Source organism: Oncorhynchus clarkii, chromosome 13 (assembly GCF_045791955.1).
Source record: "Oncorhynchus clarkii lewisi isolate Uvic-CL-2024 chromosome 13, UVic_Ocla_1.0, whole genome shotgun sequence".
NCBI classification, from domain to species: Eukaryota; Metazoa; Chordata; class Actinopteri; order Salmoniformes; family Salmonidae; genus Oncorhynchus; species Oncorhynchus clarkii.
The window spans coordinates 41,597,689-41,620,366 of NC_092159.1; the positions used below are offsets into that span (position 1 = coordinate 41,597,689).

The window sequence follows — 22,678 nt, forward strand, 5'->3', positions numbered from 1 at the left end:
CTGACAGAGCCATAAGAAAATATTGCTTTATTTATCTGATCATATTGTAATATATTTGTTAGGTTTTCAGTAGGTTCAATTAGGTTCACTAGACTATATGCGTCATTTAAAAAATTTTCAATGAACATTCGAACAGTCCGGCCCTCGTCTTGTAGCTGATTTTTTTATTTGGCCCTCCGTCCATTTGACTTTGACACCCCTGCCTTAACCCGATTGAGGATTTTTTCTCCACATGGAGGTGAAAGGTATATGATAGGCGCCCTCACGAACAAGCCGCCCTTCTCCATGCCATGGATGACACATGCAATGACATCACGGCAGACCAGTGTCAGGCCTGGATTCACCCGAAGATTCTTCCCAAGATGTTTGACTAATGAAAACATCAATTGTGATGTGGATGAGAACCTGTGGCCAAATCCACAAGACAGGGTTGAGTACAGTAATCAAGCCTTTGTTTTGCTTTTTACAGTAAGCCAGGTGAGGAACACTGCAGTTGACGTTTTACTGTAGTTTTTTGTTTTGTTTTTTTGTAGCTATTTTTTTATTTTTTGTAGCTATTTAGCTTTGATTCAAAGAAACCTATGTTGTGATTTTATTGTATTTCATCAATAAATTTCATATTTTGTTCAATGATTCCACTGTGTCTGTAGTATTCTCTCTACTAGTCCTTTTACAGTGATGATTTACATGTAGTAGGATAATGAAACGTGTCACATATTTTGTACTACAATATTTAATGATTGTACGAACAACTACACAGTGAAACTATCGGTATCTTGTGTGTGGGTGATCTAAGTGCATGTTCCTATGGTATTTTGTGATAAATTAGTTATTTGAAACAATGATTCTGCAAGTGCAAAGTTTCTTTAAAGATATGAATGCACAATGTAATCTTTTGAACATTGGACAGCCTGTGTTACAAGTGATGACCGTTTTGAGTTTAGAGTTTTGAAAAATGACCACACGGTTCTGAAATTAGTGCCAAAGTGATTGTAAAAAACTGTAATTATGCTGCAACTCAACCTCCAGATAGTACACTGGCAAAACAAGTTGGCTCATGCAGGAATGTAATTTGCCACCCATATTTTGCCCAGCCACTTGTTGATGTGGATCTATTGAGATAAGCGTAGAAAAGGTCCACTACGCCCCTGGCTAGCCTGGCAACCCATGAGTACTCTCTCTCTCAGTGGGAGAGAAGGGAGCTGTAGTGGCTGAGAGGAGACGCACAGCAACAGGAATCAAAGGGCCCATCTGCTGCCTTTTCACCATTAACTACAGTGCACTACAGTCAGATTTTTACTTGATCACACTATTGCCAGAAAACATTCCTGCAATGCAGGAAATGTAAAACTTGTATTTGAATTTTAAAATGATTTTGAAGTGTGTAATTTCCATTTTAAAATGTAAGACTTGATTTTCCCTTACAACATTTTTTATCAACCCGTAAGAAAATGTCCATTAATTATAATCCACAAAATAATTCACATTTCTTATTGCTGTAGGATTATTTTCCTGCTGTAGAAAACCAGCTCAAATTAAGATCCTACATCTGTATGCCTGGAATCAGCTTTCATTATGTCAAGTTATCCCTCTCTCTAATGTGTTGTGAAGTGGCTTGGTTTTTTCCACCTTCCAAGTTGAATATGCTTATTTGTTGGCTGAGTAAAGTCAGCATTGATATTGCAAATTGGTATATCGGTACTTAGTATGAAGCATGAAATATGGCTGGTGGACTGTCAATCCGGTGGCTGCTGGCAATCTAAAAAGCTGCTGGGCTAACTGTGACAGAGTACCTCCGGGCTCCAGTTTCTGTAATTAATGGCAAGGGGACAGCGGATAGAGATGAAATGTTGTTGTATTGTTGAAATGGAGTCTATATGGGTCTATCAGGGTCAGCCTGAGATGTGTTGGGACTAGCAGGGCTTCAGACACACGTTGGACCTGTGCTGTATAGTCTCTCTCCTCTCTGAGGAAAAAGGGACTGAGGAAGGACAGCAGTGCTCCCGGGCAGGCAAGCTGGGAATTTGTGTCATCAACCTGATATTTTTGCACACAGGACGAGGAATGAGGGCAGGGGAAATGACATATCACAAAGCCGCAATTGCGTGATATTTGTGATTTTAAGGTGTACGGTGACAATGCATTGCTTAAATACTCATGACACCTGAGGACTGTCATGGTTATTCACGAGACTTATGTTATGTTTGCTATTGTCAAAGGCTGTGTCTTCCCATTGTGGCAGATCTGTTGAAGAGACGAGTTAGTCACTGTGATAAGTTTAGCCTCATGAAACATACCAACCACCTTGTTAGAGAAGGACTATCACTCTATTGCGTATGATGTGTGACACATCTCCGTCATGAGATGATGCTGGTTATTGGTAATAAATGCATGGTTCAGCATCTTTATTGCCAATAAAAAGACCACAACCACAATATGGTCATGATGTATTCCCCATGAAGGATGTTGTCGTGTTGAAATAAATATGAGTTTCAGAACCCACAGAGAATCTTATCTGCCAGGCTTTCATAGTCCTGACTGAAGGGGTTCCAAGTTGGATTTCCATAAGATAACAGATGCTTGTGTCACTTAGTATGTGTAAGCTTTTCAGTTTTTATGGCATATCATAGCTCATGCAAATTGTAATCAGATTTTTGTGAATACCCATAAATATTGGAAAATGAATTACAAGCTCACAATGTTTCAGACATGAAATATGTATTGATGTAAAGTGGTAAGGCCTGCTGTTAGTCAATGTGTTGCAGACAGCATTACAACCAAGACTGGAAGCGGAAGGTATTTTCTGTTGTTGCCAACATTAAACCCAAATGGGATGAATGTGGCATGAAATATGGCCCTAAGCGGGAAGAGCAAAATCGACTGGAGCTAGTGCTTAAGTTTAATTGCAGACATTTATTGATTTAAATCCGCTCTACAGAATCCATACACAAAAGATTAAAAGTCAAGCATTTAAATGTCCCACAGCATGAGCAGGAGAAAGGAATGCTAAAACATGCAGTGTGGTAAACACAGTGAAATCCCACTGTTTCATAAAGCTTTACGTTCACTGTGTTCAGTAAGAGAGAAGCGAGCCCCACTTTATCAGAGTCTATAAGCCAATCAACATGTATGCCCATCTCACATCATGCCACCAATCAATAGGGATTTGCAATGAAATATTCCAGAAGTGCTGATTGAGAATGATGTGCTGATTGAGGAAAGGTGCTATCTAGAACCTTTAAGGGTTCTTCGACTGTCCCCATGTCATTAGCCTTTGAATATCCCTTTTTGTCTCCAGGTAGAACCCTTTCCACAGAGGGTTCTACATGGAACACAAAATGGTTCTCCCTGGAACCAAAAAGGGTTCTCCTATGGGAAGAGGCGAATATACCGTTTTAGAACCCTTTTTTTCTAAGAGTGTAGCTAGGTAACAAACAATTGTCATCTCTTCTCCTTTTCTACCAATGAATAGCCAGGTGCCTCAGGTTGAAATGTAACTGTAACTCAGCCGTTAAGAGAGAGAGTGTGATATATAAAGGAACAAAAAGGATAAAATGTTAAAAAGGATAAAAGTCCAATATTTTACAGGTAATGTCCCTGATGTATATTAATGTAGTACATAGGATTAAGATGCAAGAGACATGGCAAATGAATATTTATTTGACCCTCGTCTCTCCCAGCGAGGTTCTATGCATTCTTACTCACCCTCAATCTCATTTTCCCTGTTCTTGGCTGACTATCTATCTCACCTTTTAAGTGGCTGTACATTTGAGAGTATCCCACCAACACGAGAAGCTAAGTTCCCCTCGCTGTGTCTGCTGTGTAGAGACTAGAGTGGGCTAGGCCCGGGCTGAGCATCAGTATGAATGATACATGAAAAGTTGTACAGCTGCACCATTGAGAGCATCCTGCCTGACTGGTTGCATCACTGCCTGGTATGGCAACTGCTCGGCCTTCAACCGCAAGGCACTACAGAGGGTAGTGCGTACGGCCCAGTACATCACTGGGGTCAAGCTTCCTGCCATCCAGGACCTCTATACCAGGCGGTATCAGAGGAAGGCCCTAAAAATTGCCAAAGACTCTAGCCATCCTATTCATATGCTGATCTCTCTGCTACTGCACTGCAAGTGGTACCGGAGTGCAAAGTCTAGGTCCAAAAGGCTTCTAAACATGTGACCAATAAAATGTGATTTGATTTGATGTTGTCTGGTGGGTAGACTGTATGGCTTTACTGGATAACATCTGCTCAATGGTTGTGCTTAGGTATGACACAAAGCAACGTGTTTATCTCCTTGGCTACAGTGCAGGGCCCCAGAACACCCATCTGTGAGAGAGAGCACAGAATTGTCATCAAATAATGAACACAGCATATTTTACACTTACCAGACATTGTTATCCAGACCGACCGAAAGGAGCAATTAGGGTTAAGTGTCTTGCTCAATGGTACATCGACAGATGTGGCTCAGGGAATCGAACAGGCAACCTTTCAGTTACTTGTCCAAAGCTCTTAACCGCTAGGCTACCTGCTTACCCCTCTGTCCCACTGTTAACCCAAGGAAAGGCAATGGAGGTTGGTTTATCCTCTGGGTTCTTATATTGGGGCTAACTGACAAGTTTTAAGGTTCTGCTATAATTGGGTGAGAGCTAACACGTCTCTCCGATTTACTCAAACTGTGGCAATGTAAAGGCCAATATGCCTACATTATGTGTAGGTGTTTGAAGTGGATACACCGAAGCCGAAGCACCATAGTGCCCTCAAAGCTCATCACTAAGCTAAGGACCCTGGGACTAAACACCTCTCTGCAACTGGATCCTGAACTTCCTGACGGGCCGCCCCCAGGTGGTACGGGTAGGTAACACCATCCTGAACACGGGTGCCCATCATGGGTGCATGCTCAGTCTCATCTTGTACTCCTTGTTCACTCCAGCCTGCACAGCCAGGCATGACTCCAATACCATCATTAAGTTTGCCAATGACAAAACAGTTGTAGGCCTGATAGCCGACAACGACGAGACAGCCTATAGGGAGGAGGTCAGAGACCTGACCGTGTGGTGCAAGGACAACAATCTCTCTCAACGTAATCAAGACAAAGGAGATGATTGTGGACTACAGGAAAAGGAGGACCGAGCATGCCCTCATTCTCATTGACGGGGCTGTAGTGGAACAGGTTGAGAGCTTCAAGTTCCTTGGCGTCCACATCAACAACAAACAAACATGGTCCAAGCCCACCAAGACCGTTGTGAAGAGGGCATGACAAAACCTATTCCCCCTGGCATGGGTCCTCAGATCCTCAAAAAGTTCTACAGCTGCACCATCAAGAGCATCCTGACGGGTTGCATCACTGCCTGGTATGGCAACTGCTCGGCTTCTGACCGCGAGACACTACAGAGGGTAGTGTAGTGCGTACGGCCCAGTACATCCTGCCATCCAGGACCTTCATACCAGGCGGTGTCAGAGGAAGGCCCTAAAAACGGTTGGCTGAATTGACTCCAGCCACCCTAGTCATAGACTGTTCTCTCTGCTACTGCACAGCAAGTGGTACTGGAGTGCCAAGTCTAGGTCCAAGAGGCTTCTAAACATCTTCTACCCCCAAGCCATAAGACTCCTGACCATCTAATCAAATGGCTACCCATTTTTCTTAACTGCATTGTTGGTTAAGGGCTTGTAAGTAAGCATTTCACTGTAAGGTCTACAGCTGCGTATTTGGCGCATGTGACAAACAAAATTTGATTTGATATTCTCTCCAAAAAGACTTGAGAGGTTCATGAGGCGAAACCGTATATTTCATTAATAATGTCAACTACCAGAGACAGAGGTAGTTATGGTTGATGACAGTCTTTTATACCAAGATAAACACATACTTACATGATGTGAATCATGTATGAAGGATAATATATTCTACACGGATGACCTCTCAGTAACAAGTTACTGTTAATATGTCGTTGTTTACTTCTTACTTGGTAGGCTACTTGTGTAGAACTTGGGGCAACTTACATTTACATGCTGGTAGTTGTTTTTGTATTCAAAAGCATTTAGAGCATAAATACATAAACTACAGCAGAACAAAAACATTCCCATGAAGATTTCCTTGTATTCTTTATGGTTTCCTTTTTGGCTTGAGTGACAACACAGTGCTTTCTATAACAGTTTGTATGAAGTGACATACATACAGTTGAAGTCGGAAATTTACATACACCTTAGCCAAATACATTTAAACTCAGTTTTTCACAATTCATGACATTTAACCCTAGTGAAAAATCCCTGTTTTAGGTCAGTTAGGATCACCACTTTATTTTAAGAATGTGAAATGTCAGAATAATAGTAGAGAGAACGATTTATTTCAGCTTTTATTTCTTTCATCACATTCCCAGTGGGTCAGACATTTACATCCACTCAATTAGTATTTGCTACCATTGCCTTAAAATTGTTTAACTTGGGTCAAACGTTTCAGGTAGCCTTCCACAAGCTTCCCACAATAAGTTGGGTGAATTTTGGCCCATTCCTCCTGACAGAGCTGGTGTAACTGAGTCAGGTCTGCAGGCCTCCTTGCTCACACAAGCTTTTTCAGGTCTGCCCACAAATGTTCTATAGGATTGTGGTCAGGGCTTTGTGATGGCCACTCCAATACCTTGACTTTGTTGTCCTTATACCATTTTGCCACAACCTTGGAAGTATGCTTGGGGTCATTGTCCAATTGGAAGATCCATTTGTGACCAAGCTTTAACTTTCTGACTTATGTCTTGAGATGTTGCTTCAATATACAGTGCCTTGCGAAAGTATTCGGCCCCCTTGAACTTTGCGACCTTTTGCCACATTTCAGGCTTCAAACATAAAGATATAAAACTGTCTTTTTTTGTGAAGAATCAACAACAAGTGGGACACAATCATGAAGTGGAACGACATTTATTGGACATTTCAAACTTTTTTAACAAATCAAAAACTGAAAAATTGGGCGTGCAAAATTATTCAGCCCCTTTACTTTCAGTGCAGCAAACTCTCTCCAGAAGTTCAGTGATGATCTCTGAATGATCCAATGTTGACCTAAATGACTAATGATGATAAATACAATCCACCTGTGTGTAATCAAGTCTCCGTATAAATGCACTTGCACTGTGATAGTCTCAGAGGTCCGTTAAAAGCACAGAGAGCATCATGAAGAACAAGGAACACACCAGGCATGTCCGAGATACTGTTGTGAAGAAGTTTAAAGCCGGATTTGGATACAAAAAGATTTCCCAAGCTTTAAACATCCCAAGGAGCACTGTGCAAGCGATAATATTGAAATGGAAGGAGTATCAGACCACTGCAAATCTACCAAGACCTGGCCGTCCCTCTAAACTTTCAGCTCATACAAGGAGAAGACTGATCAGAGATGCAGCCAAGAGGCCCATGATCACTCTGGATGAACTGCAGAGATCTACAGCTGAGGTGGGAGACTCTGTCCATAGGACAACAATCAGTCGTATATTGCACAAATCTGGCCTTTATGGAAGAGTGGCAAGAAGAAAGCCATTTCTTAAAGATATCCATAAAAAGTGTCGTTTAAAGTTTGCCACAAGCCACCTGGGAGACACACCAAACATGTGGAAGAAGGTGCTCTGGTCAGATGAAACCAAAATTGAACTTTTTGGCAACAATGCAAAACGTTATGTTTGGCGTAAAAGCAACACAGCTGAACACACCATCCCCACTGTCAAACATGGTGGTGGCAGCATCATGGTTTGGGCCTGCTTTTCTTCAGCAGGGACAGGGAAGATGGTTAAAATTGATGGGAAGATGGATGGAGCCAAATACAGGACCATTCTGGAAGAAAACCTGATGGAGTCTGCAAAAGACCTGAGACTGGGACGGAGATTTGTCTTCCAACAAGACAATGATCCAAAACATAAAGCAAAATCTACAATGGAATGGTTCAAAAATAAACATATCCAGGTGTTAGAATGGCCAAGTCAAAGTCCAGACCTGAATCCAATCGAGAATCTGTGGAAAGAACTGAAAACTGCTGTTCACAGATGCTCTCCATCCAACCTCACTGAGCTCGAGCTGTTTTGCAAGGAGGAATGGGAAAAAATGTCAGTCTCTCGATGTGCAAAACTGATAGAGACATACCCCAAGCGACTTACAGCTGTAATCACAGCAAAAGGTGGCGCTACAAAGTATTAACTTAAGGGGGCTGAATAATTTTGCACGCCCAATTTTTCAGTTTTTGATTTGTTAAAAAAGTTTGAAATATCCAATAAATGTCGTTCCACTTCATGATTGTGTCCCACTTGTTCTTGATTCTTCACAAAAAAATACAGTTTTATATCTTTATGTTTGAAGCAAGGGGGCCGAATACTTTCGCAAGGCACTGTATCCACATAAATTGCCTACCTCATGATGCCGTCTATTTTGTGAAGTGCACCAGTCCCTCCTACAGCAAAGCACCCCCACAACATGATGCTGCCACCCCTGTGCTTAACAGTTGGGATGGTGTTCTTTGGCTTGCAAGCCCCCTCCTTTTTCCTCCAAACATAACGATGGTCATTATGGCCAAACAGTTCTATTTTTGTTTCATCAGACCAGAGGACATTTCTCCAAAAAGTACAATCTTTGTCCCCATGTGCAGTTGCAAACCGGTCTGGCTTTTTTTATGGCAGTTTTGGAGCAGTGGCTTCTTCCTTGCTGAGCAGCCTTTCAGATTATGTCGATATAGGACTCATTTTACTGTGCATATAGATACATTTGTACCTGTTTCCTCCAGTATCTTCACAATGTCCTTTGCTGTTGTTCTGAGGTTGATTTGCACTTTTCACCAAAGTACGTTTATCTCTAGGAGAGAGAACGCGTTTCCTTCCTGAACGGTATGATGGCTGTGTGGTCCCATGGTGTTTCTACTTGCGTACTATTGTTTGTACAGATGAACGTGGTACCTTCAGGCGTTTGTAAATTGCTCCCAAGGATGAACCAGAATGGTGGAGGTCCACACATTTTTTTCTGGGGTCTTGGCTGATTTCTTTAGATTTTAAAGGTAGGCCTTGAAATACATCCACAGGTACACCTCCAATTGACTCAAATTATGTCCATTAGCCTATCAGAAGTTTCTAAAGACATGACATCATTTTGGGGAATTTTCCAAGCTGTTTAGAGGCACAGTCAACTTAGTGTATGTAAACATCTGACCCACTGGAATTGTGATACAGTGAAATATAAGTGAAATAATCTGAAATTTGTGGAGTGGTTGAAAAACGAGTTATAATGACTCCAATCTAAGTGTATGTAAACTTTCAACAACAATTGTATTTATAATCTGGATGCCGACGTTGCTTTTTCTGATATTGCTCGTTCTGATATTTCTGATATGTTTAAACCTTTTGGATCATGCATGTATTGTTATTGTATTGTTAGGTATCACTGCACTGTTGGAGCTAGAAACATAAGCATTTCACTGCATCTATGAAAACATCTGCAAATCTATGTATGCAACCAATAAACGTTGATTTGTTTTCAGTGAGAGGTTACTTTGACAGTATTAATATGTTCTGATTTATCCCAACTTCCTGCGGGTCACTTCCTATTGTTCCTCCTTGTTGTGCTGCAGCGAGCCAGCAGCTGCATCTTCATAAAAGTAATGAGAAAATGTCTCTTACTGACAAATGTATTGAAGTACCAATTTACTGGCCAAGCCTGCTGTAGGTTATGTTTAAGATGCAAATGTGCGAGGGGGAGTTAGTGTTTACGACTAGGTCATTAACAAGGAGCACATTGAGCATTTGAATTTTGAGTGTCTCTGTTTATGGAGGCTGGATGACAAACTGAACATCTTCTTACAGTCAACGTCCTCGATCTTCCCATGACAACATCAACATAATCTGGCTCAGACTGGTTTCAGGTGAAAGCATTTAGTGACCTAGTATAGTCCTGTGGGCAGATAGAAACAGGTGGCAGTTACACTATATATACACAAGCCTAAAATCAATGCCAAGCGTCAGCTGGAGTGGTGTTAAGATTGCCGCCATTGAAACCTGGAGCAGTGGAAACTCGTTCTCTGGAGTGATGAATCACACTTCACCATCTGGGTTTGGCGGATGCCAAAAGAACGCTACCTGCCCAAATGCATAGTACCAACTGTCAAGTTTGGTGGAGGAGGAAATATGGTCTGGGGCTGTTTTCATGGTTCGGCCTAGGCCCCTTAGTTCCAGTGAAGGGGAATCCACATAATTTTGATCATGAAGTGTATATAATCCACATAATCAAAAAACATAAAAGCAGTTGGTTTCAGTTGCCCTGTGACCTAACATAGGTTAACAACAAAACAGTTTGGTAGCAGATAGAATATACTAAATGCTAACAGCATAGACTAACAATAGAGCAGTAAAACATCAAAAGTAAGGTTCTAACAGATCATCTGATAAATGTGTTGACTATGAAATAAATAAAATATACAGTGAACAAAATGTGTATATATATATATATATGTGTGTGTGTGTGTGTGTGTGTGTGTGTATAAAATAAGCAAATAAAAGACCAAGAAATGTCTTCAGGCAAATTGTTTGGTGTGCGCATGGTGTGTGTTGTCCATCTCGGTTACCTTATGCCCGCCGCCTGACCTGCCAGCTGATTTGGCGGCCATCTTGCATAGGCCCCTGGCCACTTGGATAGTTGAATTGATTTTATATTGGATAATTAACAACATTGAGTCCCAGATCTGTTTCTGCTGCCTTACCAGTTCCTATTCTCGTTGTCACGATTTTAGCAAACGGTGATCTTATGATGGTGTGTTCTCTATCTCCTTTGGTGTATTCATAGTACTGAATCTTAACAAGGACACTTTGAGAATCCAACTTTGAACCACATTTAGAAACGCACAAGGTGTGCAGAATTCAATGACTGAACAGCTCCAGGTACTGGGAAATGGAATCACTTTATTTGGGGTTCCTGTGCCTCTAAAGATTTAACAATCTAGCCCAGGGGTTTCAAACATCCGGGGTCCAATCCGGCCCGTGGGTGGTTTGAGTAAAAATATAAATATTTTGGGATTTTTTGTTGTTGTTGAGTGGTGAGACAAACCACTAATATACCAAATGGAAACAGTGTAGTAATGATAATGGACCTACATTCATACAGTTTCTTGACTGTTTCCAGCTCGCTAATAATAACCAAAATGAAAGCTAGACAGTCAGGGAGCATCAACAATTCCCAAACAATGGATAGAGGAATTTTTGGGCAGATTTTGACGGCGAGGAAATATAACAATTTTTCAGTGCAGACATTCAAACCTCGTTGAAGACTGAATAAGGCCCCTGGGGCATGAGTTTGACACCTGTACTCTAACCAGTGTGGAATTCTGCTGATCATATTTAGGGGGAATTCTCCAATTACAGTAGTCATGGGGGAATGGGAAAGACAGAAATAAAAATATGATTTAGTAACACCTTTATTCGTTTGACACGTAAAGCCCTGAGAAATATTAGCACAGTCGGAGAATATTAATTTCTAAATAAATAATGGTGGAACAGTTTATGAGGAGGGCATCTGGCTTCATATTTGTATTAGCTGCTGCACTCCTACAGCAATGTATCATGATAAAAAGGATTCATGGATGCAATACGGCACAGCAGTTATTCTAAAATATGGTTTCCCATTCCTCTGGAACAACACTGGAGAAGGAGGGTAGAGGTATGAGCCTTGAGACCACGACCAGAGAACTTAAAAACGACATCATTCATTAGGCAATGGTTGATCAAATCAATGGCTGCTTTGTTCTATTAATTTTTCATTAGCCTCAATCTATATTTGCAGTGCAGTGACAGTGGTTGTCAGATTACATACTGTACAGTGCTATCCTTTCATACTGTAGATAAGGATTGTTCGCTTGCTCTACCCTTGTCTTGCATACTAACCTTTCAGTGAAACACTACTATTTTTGTATGTGCTAAATGTTGATTTGTTTACACTGCAATATTAATGCATCAAGACAGTGCATTTGTTATGAATCTCAAAGACAGACTTGTCTGCAAATTCACAAAGAAAAAACATCCTCATACAGGTAATATAATGGGGGGGGGGGGGGCTCAAACGATGTGACAGAGTGGGAAAGTTGCCAAGCCAACAGCCACATTGGGTGTGCTGTCACTTTATTGTCAGAACATAAACTATGTTGTCATAAACAAATCTCACACGGAGGAGCTGACCTCGCCTCGTCTGATTGGCAGGTCCAGGTAATTCTTATCGCCGTGAGTGAGAGCATCTCACACGGCTGTCAAAGCCGTTGAAACCTGATGTTTGAGCAATTGAAAACCTACTGAGCATCCCATCTGTGGAGATCTGCATCCGCTGAGCTGTGTTATTGAGGGTTATCATACCTGGTTGATCGCTCAGCAGCACAGACAGCATGCTCACTACCAACACAGCAGGAAGAGAAACATGGAACATTAATCCCACGTTGTGTGTACCCAGCAGCAGAATCAATACAATATACTCACTGTGTATGACTGTCTAAGTTGGTGGTGGTCATGAACACCAGAAAGAACCTCTGAAGCGCTATCTACCGCACCACTTGGTTGCTCCACTAGACTGGGGAGGCCTGGTAGGTATCCGGACAGATCTCCCTGATTGATCACCATACAGCAGACCTGTGTACAGGAGAGTAGGTGAGGTGAGCCTTAGTAATACACTGACAAAATACAAACCTGGTCTCAGAACATTTTGTGTTATTCTGTACGGAAATCCAAGACCCTCCATTTCGTATGATATGTTATATTTCCTGTAGTATCTATTCATTTGTGGATGTCCATCATCCATTTCGTATGATATAATACAAATTTGCTAAATGTACAATATGTTATGAATTTGCAAAACGTATGATATGTTACGAATTCCAATTTGTTGTGGCTAACATTAGCTAGATGGCTAGGTTGCTAATGTTAACATTAGCTAGGCTAGGGGTTAGAGTTAAGGTTAGGTGTTAGGTTAAAGGGTAAACTTTAATACAGGAATATCTATCCTGATTGTCTAGTCACTTAGTCCCCGAACCAAATGTACATATTACCGAAACTATCTCGTACCCCTGCACATTGACTCGGTACCGGTATTCCTTATTATTTATTGAGTTACTATTTTTTTTATTTGTTAATTTTCATACTTTTTAACTTGGCATTCTTGGGAAAGGGCTCATAAGTAAGCATTTCCGGTAGACTATTCAGGGGCATGTGACAAATAACATTTGATTAGATTTTTTACACATACTTAATGCATACACACGGTTCATTACATTTAAATATATAAGATATGTACTGGCTGAAATGTAACCGTACTCTTTGAGAAATGTCAATTGAAGTGACATTTGGGATTATTGCAAATTACTCAAAAGATCATTCTATAATTATGGGGAACCGATTGTGTGTGAACAGATTATTTTCTTTGGCGAGCGTGTTATCTCAAAGAAAACAAACCTCTTGAAAGTAGAACATCATGGCGTTGCTATTTGGCCTGTTCATGTGCCAGCAAATCTATATTAAAATCAGTCCATGGTTTGGATGGTAAAGATAGCAATCAGCAACAAACAGTCTGTCTATGTCTCTACGCTGGGTTAATCTTTGTGTATTTGTTTCTTCAGATAACACCAGAAAGACTTGTGAAGGAAATTGTACCAAGGCATTATCAAAATGATAATGTTACATGTTGTTTTTGCTAGTGTGGTAGCTCTTTTTCAGGTGGTATACAGCTTCTGAGACTAGACGTAGACGTAACATGGTAAACGAGAATCACACTAGACACTCAAATTAGTATGATATGTTACGTTTGTTATGGTTACATGAGACAGAAGGTTACTTATGGCAAAAACAAAAGGAGGGTGGTTAGGTGGGCGTATAACGCGAAGGTCTAGCAACCCAAAGGTTGCATGTTCAAATTGCAACATGGACAACTTTAGCTAATTTGAAACTTTGCAATTAGTTACTACTTTTGTAGATACTTTGCAAGTACTTAGCATGTTAGCTAACCCTTCTCCTAACCAAAACCGCAACACTTTAACCTAACCATAACCATAACCTTAACCATTTAACCTAACTCCTAACCTTAACCCTAAATGTAATCTCTAGCCTAGCTAATGTTAGCCACCTAGCTAAAGTTGGCATTAGCCACCTACCTAATGTTAGCCACAACAAATTGGAAATCGTAACGTATAAGAATTGCATTTCGTAACATATAGTAATTGTAATTCGCAACATATCATATTAATTGTAATTTGTGACATATCATATCATACGAAATAGATGATGGACATCTACAAATGAATTCATACCATAAATAACATATCATCCTAATTTGAGAATCCCCTGAGTCCAGGTTGGAGGTTTAGATGAGGGCCTCACCATGCTTCAGTGGTCATGATTAGGGATATCATATGGCCTTCAGCCAGGGGTTCCACACCACCACTGGGAATAGTTTTTCACCACACACACACACACACAAGGAGTATGTCAGCCATCAATCTGGGAGCTGTCAGCTGTAACCCGCTGGACCTGTCACAGAGAAACAGTCCCTCTCTCCATGGTAACATTTTTCAATGGCCAGTGTCTGTAGCTATCTTGCTCTGAAAGTCAGCCTGTGAAGGGCTGATTGACTAGTGTTGGGGAAGAGAGGCTAACAAACAAGTAGTGTGAGAAAGTACGAGAAGAGACAGAGAGAATATCCTGACATTGATGTGACAGTTTGATGTGGACTAACTAGCAATGACAAACACTGTTGTGGATAGTGGAGATGAGGGAGGAAACAAAAAAAACTCCTTAGAGAGAAATGACCCGTGTTCAAGACCGAAGAAAGAATTGATTGTACCCAGGGTGGCACATGCTTCCTAAAATCATACATTTTTATTCAAAACTACATTCCCTACAGTAGATCATCTCTATAGATAATCGGCTTTACAATGTTTTACTGTACTTCAGACCAGCTATGAGCAAGACACTTGGAAATCCAATAAAATTGTGACATGATTGCTACTATTTCTCAGAGTTGTGTGCTACCCCCCACCTCGACCACCCTACATCACAGAAGATGAGACAGTAGTGTTTTTATTTCTAACTTGGCTTACCTCTGGGTCCTTAGTAACTGTGCGCCCGGTGCGGTGACCGTCTTTAATAATCTGTAGCTACAGACAGGTTCATGTTGCTGACCTTTAGCTGAGCTGCCACATGCATATTAAGCCCAGGTTCCTGCACTCCTTCACTACTGCCTCTCTGTCTACGTCTTCCCAGAGCTCTTACCGTGAATTCCAACCTGCTACTCCAGCCCTCAAGAATCAATTACCATCGATTTTCTTACAAAGTTCCCCACACTCTCTAGGGCAGAGTCAAAATACGGGACAAAGGAGATAAAACCGCATGTGAATTACTAAAGTAACTCGCCCTTTACTGTGGGAGACTGATATTATTGAGTGCGAAGAGGAGGACGTCGGTTCCACTCTGCTTCAAAGCACGGAGAATGTGAGTAAATGGCATCCTCTGTTAAGTGTGGGGACATTTTAAAATGGCTTGCCTTCTGGAGCTCTGCCAAGCCACAAATCCCTTTTTATGGCATGGTATGACATGGCGTACAGAAATTCAGGGAGATATGCCTGTGCAAAGACAACCAGGAAGAGTTCTTCTTATACTCATCTGGCTTCACTCTGGCATGGTTTTGGCAACCCACATGTTGTTTATTGCAAAATGCTAATGAAACTAGCGTGCCATTTCTCTTCCAGCAATATCAGCTAGAGGGCAACAAGCACCCTGGGGAGGGCCTCCATTGATCAATATTCAACTCATTTTTCGGAGTTTCAACGTTCGTCCGCCCTTGGAGAAAAAAACCAGCACGACAGATTTATTTTTTGTCAACACAGTGATTAGATTAGATTTACTGGGCGTTTATTTCGATGGAGTCTGGCACTGGTGGGAGTGGGACTCATTCACAGCACATATTGTTCAAACAACATTTCCATTCACACTTCTATTTTTCTCCCCTGGCGTCACCGTTAAAGAACATCCATCCTGATTCTCTCTCATGCCTACAGCTGGAATCTCAGACACTGAAATCAGTTTAAATGCATCCTCACAACTTGGACTGGCTGACAATGGAAGTGGTGGTGGATGTGTTGTGGGGGTAAATTGTGTAATATCTCTACAGGTACTCCCAGTACATGAAAGGGATGTGGTTTTGTGTTCCAGGGGCATGTAGAGCTGCCAGACAGAGGAGAGGAACACAGCAGGGTGGTGGGAGGAGGTTGACAGATCATCTGGCCTGCTAGGCTCAGCCCTAATGGTCTGCAGATTACTTCAACAGAAGCTCTGGCTATGGACTGACATCATTACCTACAGGTTTATACTGGCTGAAAGGCAGAGATGGCTGGCATCTGACTGCCCTGTTAAGAGAAGTCTCAGTGAGCAGAGCTGGTGAGAAAAGAAGAAGGGGGCCAGCCTACATAACACCAAAGTTTGAGTTAGCGAGGTAACTTTGGTCAACTCTGATAACGTGTCATACGAAAGTGGCTAGCCATTTCTATGGCAACGCATGCTTCAGAACTAACCTTCTCCAGGGCAGGCTAACTCACCCTGAATGAGATGACTCAGCTGCATGTTGTGCACCAATGAAACCAGATTCCCTCATTCACCATCTCCTTCATTTGAGAAAGATGACGGTTAAATATATGAATCAAAAGTGTTTCGTAAAAAAAATAAAAAATGTCATTCAAATACCTATCACATTACACACTGAGTAATGACAGGATACATTTTAAAGATCATGCACAGTAAAACTGTTCTATGACAAAAATGATTGGTCACACTTTATTGGGATAGTTCAGATTTTCCATCTGTACGTGCTCTCTACATACGTGCTCTCTACATAATATCAACAAACTATCTGTTGATAAGCAACTGCTTGCTAAGGTCACAGTTAGGGTTATTATGAGGATTTTTGTAAGGGTTAAGGTTAGGGTAATAGTTAAGATTAGGGTTAGTAGATACTTCGTTGAAATGTTACTGTACTATCCTAATAGGAGCGGGGGAAAAGGTTATCGTGCGCATTGATTAGCACGCCAAAGCACATCAAAAACAGCATTAACAATACGTAAATAAAATAAACTTCTAGCCTATTTCACATCATAGCCTGCTGCATTTGCAAGATACTGTAACTTATCTTTCATTATGATTTCGACAAAAATGGTTTGATGGTTTCAGCATTGTCTCAATCAAGTTTGGTCTTTGCGCGTGCATGTCGCGCAGTTACAAGCCCGCTAGAGTTAGCGGCAGGCAGACGAGCAATATCCACCGTCATAGTACGAATGAAGCCTGAGCTGGAATGTGAAGCTAACTGAAGCTGGCTAGCTTTATAAAAGCCTGAGTAGCTCTAGTTTCATTCGTAGTATACCCCTAGGGCGTTTACATTTGTTGGATGACGTGAAAATAGGTCTTTAGCCACGCCAACGATATGGGTTTTGCATCTAAAGAAATATGCATATGCAGAAAAGAACCCAATAACTACTGTAAAATATGGTGGTAGATCTTTGATGTTATGAGGCTATTTTGCTTCCACTGGTCCTGGGGGTCTTGGTTAAGGTCAACCGCATCATGAACTTCACCCAGTACCAAGACATGTTAGCCAAAAACCTGGTTGCCTCTGCCAGGAGGCTGAAACTTGGCCAAAAGTGGATCTTCCAGCAAGACATTAACCCCAAGCACATATCAAAATCCACAAATTAATGGTTAATTATTAACCACAAAATAAACATTTTTCAATGGCCATCTCTCCGGACTTGAACCCCATTGAAAACCTGTGGTTTGAATTGAAGAGCGCAGATGAAGGATATGGAAAGATTCTGTATGGAGGAACGGTCTACGATCACTCCCAATGTGTTTCCAATCTCAAAACATTTTTCAAAAAGGCTCAGTGCCATTATCCTTGGAAGGTGAGGCATTAGAAGGTATGGAAAACAGGGGTGCTAATCATTTTGACCACCACCTTTTTGAGAAAAGAAAATATATAACTTGTTAATCATCCCTTTCTCTGAGCAATTGTATTAATATAAAAGTAATTTTCAAAACATTGAGCATACAATATAGCTCAGTATGTATTATTTATTTTATAGTATTCTTTGCGCATCTTAATCAAGGGTGCCAATATTTTAGGACCTGACTGGAGATTAACACACACACACACACACACACACACACACACACACACACACATACTGTGTAACAATGAACAGAAGAGATGAGGTCATCAAATGATGAACATTGAAATCTATTCAGTAAAAAAGTGTTTAACTAAGATGCCAAACATGAGTAGAGAATATCTGTGAGAAAACATCCTACCAAGACTCAATAAAACATGTAATCGTTCTGTTAAAACACGTGTTAATGTGTGATGAGATGAAAGCGGTACCATTTTCTGCAATGTGCAAATCGAGAAGACATGCAAAACACTGACAAAAACACATTTATAAGCCCCGACACTTCCCTATTCGCTGCTTGCGATAATAAGCTTCAGAAATAGCTGCTCCAGACTTGGAACATAGCACCATCTTGTATCTGTAAGAGCATGAGGCATTGACTTGTGATCTCTCACACTCACCACATCCATACACCACCCAACACCAACATAATCTTTAATGGAAGGGGGGAGGATGGGAGAGATGTATAAAAAAATAAAAATAAATTAAATGCTGTTGACTGTTGGGTTCCATGTAACAAAATGCATAGGCTCTGGATTGCTGCAGGAGTACTCCTTGCAAACATCAGGCAGTACTGTAAATAGCAGTCAGCACCCTGCTAAAGGCTCAGGGTTTTCTAACTTCATGGAATCACACTTTCAAATTAATTGCAGTACATGCATTTGATTCGTCCTCATGCAATGTAAGGTGGGGTCAGGGGTGGAGGAATGAACCAGTTATACCCTCACAATGAGGAAAAAAAACAATTTTGTTAATAATCCCACAATAAGTAGTAGGCTAATTGCATGAAGAATTATACCAAATCAATTCTACTTGTTTTAGGATATTCAGTTGGACAACTGATGTCAAATCAACTGGCTTTACTGTGCAAAGCAAAAAACTTAACAGGAGACAAGCTCCCTCTAGTGGGTCACAGTGGACAACATTATTTCATAATACTGGAGATATGTCAAAGATTTGTATTACAAAAGGGACCATGTACAATACAACATATTGCTTTACATATGTTTTTTATTACATTTTACATGTTGTTCTTGCATTGGTAAAGCAACATAATGTCTCTTTCAAAGAAATGCGTTCTTTATAAAATAACAAATGCATCATAAACAAAACATACAAATAAATTAACATAAAAAAGGTTTGACGCAGTCTCATGCACTTCCAAAACTGATTTCATCATCAAATATTTCCCTGGACTCGTTTTGAACTACTTCCAGAAGACTACTATACAGACAACCACTAAGATAGTGTTATTGTAGCATTGTAGAAACGTGGGCTGCTGCCTGGTACTATTCGCTAATCACTATCTAAAGTCCAGTGTGTCATTCAAGGAGAGAAGAATGAATCAAATTCCATATGACTGATTAATGACATAGTGGTAGCTAATTAGATGGTATTTATACTATGTCAGATGTCCTAGACCAGGGTTCTCCAACCCTGTTCCGGAAGAGCTACCATCCTGTAGGTTTTCCCTCCAACCCTCATCTAGCACACCTGATTCTAATAATTAGCTGATTGATAAGCAGAATCGGGTTACAACTGGGGTTGAAGCAGAAACCTACACGGAGGTTAGCTCTCCAGGAACAGGGTTTGAGAGCCCTGCCCTAGACACATATATACTCTAGTAGTCTATGCCACAACAGGTGTCTTTATGGCAACTACGAGACCAAAAGTATTCTTAATTTTTTTTTTTAAACACTCCCGTTGTTTAATAATGACATTCATCCATTAACTGGCATGCCTTTCATACCTAAATCTAACAGCTCATAGAACAGTGAAATGAGAGCAGAGTGCACAGGCAACACATGAGATGACTGAGCTACAGATAGAGTCAGTCTGTAGTGTTAATAATGAAATCCTTGCTGGTGAACAAGAGGGCAAGGAGAAGACTGATAACCTGCTCTTTAAAAAGAGAGCACCCTTTGAACACATACTCCAGCATAGTGGAAAACAACATAGACACAATGAAAATGAATGTAAAGGTAGAGACAATCCCTTAAAACAATCACAAGACTAAATCAATTTTAGTGTAAACTTAAGTTAGAAAACAAGACAAATACAAAATGTTCAGCATCTTAAAGATTTTGGGTTACATCCGTTTCACAATGTGGTAACATTCTCGCATGTAAAAATGAAGTGTAATGAAAACCCTAAAACATAAGTGTGCAATTAAAGCAATGGAAGTCACTAACCATGCTCTCCATTGCTGGCATTTGGAAGATAGGATATATTGTACATTTACTCTCTGGTTCACATAGCAACAATCTATTGCATAGTTAAGGACATGCATGCGTTAGAGTTATCATGCAATACTGCTTTCCACAGTGTTGAAATGGTTGTTTCCATCGATTGACAACACAGTGGCACAACCATATACTTAAAAGCCAAAAATAATAATAGTGTTGCAGGCAGCTGATTTCACTAAGAAAATATATATTCAAAGATGGGCCATAAAATAACAAAGCTTTTCATCACCTAAACATTGAGAATATTTTTAATGGACATTTTGTGAAAGATGTGAGAGGTGTGGTTCTATGTATTCGTAACATGGCAACAGGGTAACCGAACTGGTTTGGAACCCGGGTCATCAGTGAGACTCAAGCTCATGATAAACTAGAGCTTAGGCCAAGACATTAAATCTGGAAGTCAACACAAGCCTTCAGAAGGGTAAACTATAAAGCAGGATCATGGAGTTAGCCAGCTAACTTGCATAAATATTCTGATATCTTACTACAAAATAAAAAGTTACGTTTGAAATGGGTATGATCTAATTGATTTCATTAACCATAATATCAATAGTTATTTCTGGTTGCTTATCAAAGTTAGCTGGCTAACTCATTGATTCTGCTTTGTGGTATACCCCCTCAGGTCAAGGCAAAGTAATTCAGTGAACTAGAGCTGCTATTCTTTCAAAAGCCCACCATTTCAACAGTGTTTGTAGCAGCAGCTCACTTAATGACAGCGTAGCCATGGGCAACAATAACAAGTGACAGGTTGTCAGACTGTTGCTGATTCCCTACACAATCATTAATGTTAATAGTTCATATGTAACAGTGGGGGTTTTCACTTTGAGGCAAACTGTCGCTATAGGCAGCAAAATGTCTGCAATGGGGTTTAATATTAAACTTGGTGGAGTAGGTTAGAGATAGCAAATCTCAAGACCCTGGAGAAACTGGGTCTCTTACATTGTCAGCAAGCGAAATATGAAATATGACAAAATATGCCATTTCAGTAGAAGGGTATCTGAAGATTTCAATATGTTACAACCAGACCAGCAAAAAGGTTTACCCTGGTATTTTGAATCATAATTAAAGTTATCACATAAAGGTAAGACTGATGAACAGTCTTGAGAGCGATTGCATGAACAGTTGAGAACTATTGCACCGAAAGGCTTGGGCTTGATAGATTACCAAATGGGTTACAGCAAGACACAGGGAGAGTTCAGTAACAGGTCAAAGCTACAGCTAGAAAAGCTTTGCAGATATGGGGGTGGCATCAAACTATCATTCAACTAAGGAGAACATCCCATGCAGGGCCTGACAGGGGTACAGTTACGTAGGTATGCTTCAAGTAAACAGCAAAGAATAGCAAAACGTTCAGTGCAGTGTGCATTATTTAGATTGAATTGACTTAAATCTGAAGACAGGACAAAGGCAAATAAGCACAAATGTTCAACTTAAATGAGCGGTTATGGATTTTATCAGTACAATACAGCAGCCTCTGTTTGCTATTCCATACATGGCAGAAACGTTAATCTCTCATGAGGTACCACAGGTTGAGGTGCTACTGGGACTGGTAACACCTAGATCAGGGGTAGGCAACTAGATTTAGCCGCGGATGGTTGGGGGGGGGGGGGGGGGGGGGGAGGGACATAATTAGAATAATTTGTACACTGCAAATTGACCACAACTAAGGCCAACAAAAAAAAAGATTGTTCTCAAATACAATCATTTCATATCCTGATTACATTGAGACACGATCACGTCTCTTTTTTTTTTATTCAAGAAAATACTTGGGAACAGAGTTCCTAAACTAAACACCTTTTTTTTTTTTTTTTTACCAAAAACTTAATTCCCAAAATACATACATATATTTGTTTATACTAAAAACTTTGGGTAGTCCCACAACACCCCCCAAAAAAATCACTTCCTGGGCGGTTTCGCACCACAGGACGCCTGTTGCCGACCCCTGACATAGATTGTTTTTTTTATATTTCAGAACCTCAGCATTTTAAATATTTCAAACAGTGCCAGTATTGCCCTTTGAACAGCACCAGGTGTAGAAAAGGAGTAACATTTTAGACTACTCCACAAACTATCTTAAGACTAGTGTACCCTTAACAGCCTTAAATGTCAAGTCCCTGACCCGTTACTCTAGTTTCACGTGACCTTTTTAAACCATGTAAAAGTATTACATAAAAATTGACAGTAATAGATTTTTTGTTTACTAAGTTACTGTATAGCATTGTTCTGGAGAAAAATATTCCATAC

The 22,678-nt window shown here is 40.5% G+C and overlaps 1 protein-coding gene across 1 annotated transcript in view; it reads right to left on the minus strand.

The window, feature by feature from the left end:
• Positions 1–22,678, minus strand: part of LOC139364734 (lysine (K)-specific demethylase 8) — a 491,082-nt gene that overhangs the window by 395,599 nt on the left and 72,805 nt on the right. The gene's annotated exons all lie outside the window — the stretch shown is intronic.